The 6,000-nt window shown below is 37.2% G+C and overlaps 1 protein-coding gene across 1 annotated transcript in view; it reads right to left on the reverse strand.

Annotated features, from left to right (window-relative positions):
* The window catches only part of LOC129574328 (alpha-catulin), a 27,880-nt gene extending 22,427 nt beyond the window's left edge, over positions 1 to 5,453 (reverse strand). The window contains exon 1 of the mRNA XM_055456163.1: positions 4,568 to 5,453. The gene's annotated coding sequence lies outside the window, so the exon portion shown is untranslated. The remainder of the gene's footprint in view (positions 1 to 4,567) is intronic.
* Between the last annotated feature and the right edge of the window lie 547 nt (positions 5,454 to 6,000).

The raw sequence follows: 6,000 nt of genomic DNA on the forward strand, positions 1-6,000 counted from the left end.
ATCATATTCCAACCGACTTATGGCCAGCAAAAAACACGCACACTGTCATTTATGAATAATGATGATCCGTGTTTGCCAAACACGAAATACACCAACCACCGAAAAAGTTTAACGGTGCGATTGCAGCATTTTCGTACGTATTTTACGATGAGCGAAGAGAGGGAGGAGAGAGAAAGAGAGAGAGAGAGAGAGAGAAAATTTATCGTAAGTGCACATTTGAAGCAAATAGTTTATCATATTGCCAAGCAAAGCGCCTTTTCACGTCGCATTCTTCATGTCAGTACAGCACCATGTTAAGCATCACACACAGGCTAAAAATGTCTGATTTATTTGTCTTTTTCATTGTGCGTATCCATTGACTGACACATACACACACCCGAGCTGCGAGATAAACAGAAACCGAAATTGAAAGGAACAGAGACACTGAGGCCCAAAGTGAGCCGCGAGAGAGAAAGAATAAAGTGAGATTCGAGAGAGAGAGAGATAGAACACTGAGAAAAGCCAGAGCAGCAGAGGAATTGAGATCGAAAGTAAACGAAAGGGAGACAGGCCCCGCGCGAGCTTGTTATATTTCCATCGTCAACATAAATATAATGGAAATTTCAGTCACGTTTCAACAAATTTATTTTAGATCTATTGAAATGGACAACTAATCTAATTTCTTAACACTTAATGAGTAAAGGCCCACAAAAAAACATACACACTCACTCTTACTCTGGCACAAAATCATCTTTCAGTGCAAAACATTACGGTGGCAAGATTTGTTTTTTTTTCGGTGTTTTTTCATTTTTCCAACCATTTTTTTCTTCGTATATTTATTTTTCTTCTTTTTTCCATATCTATGCTTGTTTTTTTTGTATTTCTCTGTTTTTTTTTTCTTCTGCTCTCTATTCGGCATTTTTTCCATGTTCGGTGTCGTGCATTAAGACCATGTACGGGCAAAATGATAAATCATGATCAGATATAAAGACCACGTTGTCGTCTTATTTTTTCTCGGGGATTTTATTGGTGTTGTTGTTGCTACAGACGCAAATTTCCACTACAATTCATGATTTCGATGAATTTGTTGGTTCCAGTGTGCCACAAAGATTATGCTATCTTAGCAGAGCCAGCGATTTGTTGTACTAACCAAAAAAAGGACAAGTAGTGACGCTATTCCACAGGTTGTGTGACAGAGTCAAAGGTTTTGGTTACTTTGGCATTCATTCATATATTGTCTTTTGGCAAATACACTGAATCGGTTTGCGGTTTGACCACTGATAATTTCTTCTTTTTTTTCTCGAACGAAATGCTTTCATTGTTCGAGGTTCGAAAATATACTCGATGCATGAGTCTAAATCGAAGTTGAGTTGTCTATTCAAAACCACTGCTATTGATTCAGCTCAACCACAAACCAATTGAATAATAATAATAATCGTAGAACGTGCTCCAGTACATTGTGAACCCAAGTGTGATCTTGAAATCTCTCTTTTTCTACTTCTCCAGCTGACCAAAAATCGATGAATATGCACAATTTCTGTTTTTCGAGAGAGTGAGAGACGGCTGTCATCAGCAATGACATTTCGGGTGGGCGATTCGGTTGTCTCGTCATCGTTGTGGTATAGCATCGCGTGACATAAATCAAATTAAAATCAAGTCAAAAACAAAAAGACAAAACATTGAAATTGAAACGAAAGAAAATGAACGAAGAAAAGCAATTCTCACACATTCCGACGACGAGAAAACGTGTTTTCGTAGCAAAAAAAAGTGTTGTTGAATTTTTTCGAAAACTTAAAATTTGCCCAAATTATAGCAGTTTCATGCAGATTTCAATGGAATTTTCGTGATTGTTTCGAAAACATGCCGAACAATTATTCATTTCCACGGATTCAACATTTTAAATGAACAAACTTCGGGGAAATAGCACAAACCAATGCAATATTTCTTTTCTAGATAGAATTCTCAACACAGAAAAAAAAACTGTTGTGCATTCGAAGAATTGACAATGGAATCCGTTTCATGACGTGCAATTCATTTCGTTAGTTTCGATTTTAACGTGTTTCGTTTGAGCGTATAGAATGCGAACAGGTACGCCGTTCAGTAGACGGTGGGGGGAATGAGTAAATGCGATGAAAACGCAACAATTTTTAACAAACTTCTGAATGGTGAACATTTTTCTTTGAATAAAATGCTATTAGAGGAATAATTTATTGTTTTGAATTTTAGATTAAAGCTTAATGTTTTCAACACCGCGGGTGATGGAGATGGAAACGAAGGAGGGGGAAAAGGATAGGATTCAAGCATAGAATGATATGAATGTCTGAAGCGCTTAGTTAAAAATTAACTAGAAAACGGATGGAATTCGTGTTGATTTGTGTTTAAAACTTGTGCTTGGCTCGTTAAATGGAATTGCTATTGCCTGCTCGTCGTTATCTTCGTTGTCATTGTCATTTTCGTCGTCCTCGTCGATGGCATCGGCAGCAGCAACAGTTATTCAATGAATAAAAGCCAGTTCGGGTCTTAGCACCGAAAAATCAACGACGACAACAATCATAATGCAGCGCAATTTCGGTTCATACTCATCATTGAAACAAAAGCAGCGACGACTTTGCAACGGCATAACGAATTTCCATACATACATGGAGCATGCCATGTGTTGGTCGAAATTAAATTGAAAACTAAGCAAACTTAAATTAATCGGTTGGGCAAACATAGAACTAACTTTTATGAAAAATAGCTCTAGTGTACATATATTTAAAACTCTTAAATGTGTTCGCTCTTTGTAGCTGTACAAATCTTGTTTTGTGTGCATGTGCTTGGCCATAAAGTTTGATGAGATGTTGACCACTGTTGAGAAACATGAGAGCCTGCAAAACGACCGACGAAAAGTGTAAGTATAGAGAGTGAGAGAAAGAGAGAAAGAGAGAGCGAGAAAGAGAGTGAGAGCAAAAAGGGGTGTCTTATCCAACGCGAATGGATGAAGCGATGAAAAAGTCATTTTCACTGAAAATTGAGCCAAAAGTGTTTGCATAAAGTCTTGAGGGTAACAACACATTTCGAAATTGTCATTTTAAATGGGCCTTATTGTGTGTTGTTGGTTGATGTTTAAATAGCAATTGAAATGTCTCTTGAAAATTTGGTGACATTGGTAACATAACAATCGGTAAATTCGGATGAATTGCTGTGTGTGTGTGTGTAGTATGAAAAGTGAAAGAGAGCAATTGAGCGAGAAAACGAAAGGAATCTATCTAATAAGCTGAAAAACTAAACGGTTGAGATCAACAAAATGCGACAACAACAAGCCAACCAATGACTGATGTGTATTGCTAATTTACCGACTAGATTAGTATTGTCGATTGGATTGATGCGAATTGAACAGTTTGACGAATTTGCGTCGTCTTTTTGTTTGTGTCATTGAATGACTAGTGGATTTTTTCATGTCAACGTTTTTCTTCTCTGTGTTTTTTTTCCCTCGTAACGATGTTTATGTATGTGAGTTTGGATCGAGCCCGATATGTCTGATGGAATTTTACGACAAAAATTAAATTCAATTAGGAAAATGGTTTGACTTGAAGCCAGCATTTTCTAAATGACAATGATAAATGCGACCTTTGCATCATGCCAAATTGGAATCGAAACGAACAGAACAAAAAAAAACTGTAGACGCAAAATTGTACAGTACTGTGCGAGAGTATGTATGAGATCCATCGAGACAGCAACACACCGCATGGAATTTTGTCACACTGGGCCTGCACCAAATCACCAATGAACAGATGGACACTTGCCATTTAAGAGACACACGCACTTCATCAATTATAATCAGTTTGATTACACGTTCGTTCGTAATCGAATGGCCCGAAAGAGTTTTGTTGATGCAAGAACATGATGCGGCCAAACGATCAACCGACCGACCAAATTGACCAAACAATAGAAAACTAGAAAGAGTGAGTGAGAGAGAGAGAGAGAATCAAGCGGTAGAAAGGGTGAGAGGTATAGGAATCGATGCGCCGATATTGCTTCGAGAGAGAGAGAGAGAGAGAGAGAGAGAGAGAGAGAGAGAGAGCTCTTTCGAATAACGAAAGGCAAAACACTGAACACGGCCCAAAGCATATCTTTTCAATCTATCGGCAGCCATAAAAAGGCAAACGAGCCATCGCAACGATGAACAACAAAAAAATCAAAGAAGAAGCAGATGAAAAACAAAACACATTGCTCTGATAAAATCAATGAACTGATAGAGTGAATTTGTTGCAACATCTCGTTTGAAATGTCATTTATTTTTTTTCTGTTTCATTGAATCAGTGTGAGTGTGTGTGTGTGTTTTTGCGGTGCTGAGCACTTCTTCGGCTGCATTTAAACGTGAGCCCGCATGATTCCACGTGATGTCCATCACATCAATGATTTATGCACTCAACCGGACTGACTGCAAAATTTATGACCAATGTTTTTGTTCTCTGTCTCTCACCATTTTTTTTTCTCTCGTCATTTCGCCAGCCTTTTTTCCCATTTTAAACAACAAATTGATATTTTTTATTTGTTTGAATTTAAAATTAAAAAAAAATTGTAATCAATTAAAAGTGGCACCTACTCTTTAAAACATTTTCGAATAAATTTTTGAATTTGTATTCATTTTCCACACAGCAAACATGTACACGTTATTTTGTTGATTTTTTTCCCTCTTCTTTCACAATTCTCTGCTCACTTCACACACACGTGAAAGAAATTTAACGAAAAAAATAAGACACAGTCCACATCAATTTCTTTTGACACAGTATCTATATCTCATCCGCATCTGATTAAATTGAATGCGTAAGAGACAGAATCGTCTTGTGTGGTGTTTCGCGCACCGTACAATCACACCGTGATTCGTTTTTAACAATCAATCGACATTTGCATATTTCGATTCTTCGCACCGCAGTGTCAATTATTTTGAAGTCATTTCTTTCTACGCTTAAGCATTCCAAAGTCGTTCATTCATTTTCATGCAGCGTGGTTGTTGGAACGCTTTTCTCTGGTTTCGGTTGGTTTTTTTTTGCTTTTATCTCGCTCGTTTCTTCTTCAATTTATTGCACAGATTCAGATTTTTTGTGCCGTCGTTCGCTGGATTTCTATTCTTCTTCACTCCGAAGTGGCTAGGATTTTTTTTTTAGTTCGTTGGAACAATTTTTTATTGTATACTCTTATTTTTTTTCTGCACACACTGCAAAAACTGTTACCCTCTATTCGGTCGTACGCACGGCGACAATTCGATAGAAATCTTGTGTACACCGTGTATCTTTAAAAAAAAAACTTGAATTGACTGTGGGCTCCTTGCAACGAATTCCTTTTTCTTTGTTACCCTCTTTTCTTCGTCTTTCCTTCAATGGCTTCAAGATAAGAGAACAGAGATAATATGTATGAATATTATGTTATGTTTACCACGACCGCGAGCCAAAAAAAACGCACACGAAACGAACGGAAGACAATGTAGAACTGAAACAATCCAACGAACATTCCAAACCCCGGACAAAGACAACGCGCGAGCATCAACAGACACAATCCGAACGACAAATCTTTCGCGCAACGGATAATATCGTGCCGATGCAATGATGGCGCGGATGACGTTTTTATTTAATTGGGAAGTTTTCGAAGCTGTTGTGGATCTTTTCGTACATTTTTGCGTTTCGAAGCGTCAGTTAGTTTTGAAAATGGAGTAAAATTACAAAAATCAAGGAAAATTGAGGTAAAACTAGTAAAAACAAGACAAAAGCAAGATAAAAGAAAGGTAAAAGTGCGATAAAACCAACGACAACTAAAACGTGTAGTTGAAGTAAGTATAAAGGCAGACATAGATGGACAAGAAACAGACCACATGAAAATAAAATTAAAGAAATTCGATGTAAAATATACACAAAATGGAAGCAAAAGAAGAAAATCTGAGAAAAAATCAGAATTAATGCAGGCGTAAGGGGTAAAATTAGGCAAAATTAGGAGAAATTGGAAAAATAGGGTAAAATTAGGCGAAAACGGAAAAAATAGCGA

The sequence above is a fragment of the Sitodiplosis mosellana genome, unplaced genomic scaffold (genome assembly GCF_009176505.1).
Source record: "Sitodiplosis mosellana isolate CC-2019 unplaced genomic scaffold, AAFC_SMos_1.0 Smas_scaffold_6162, whole genome shotgun sequence".
In the NCBI taxonomy this organism is placed as follows: Eukaryota; Metazoa; Arthropoda; class Insecta; order Diptera; family Cecidomyiidae; genus Sitodiplosis; species Sitodiplosis mosellana.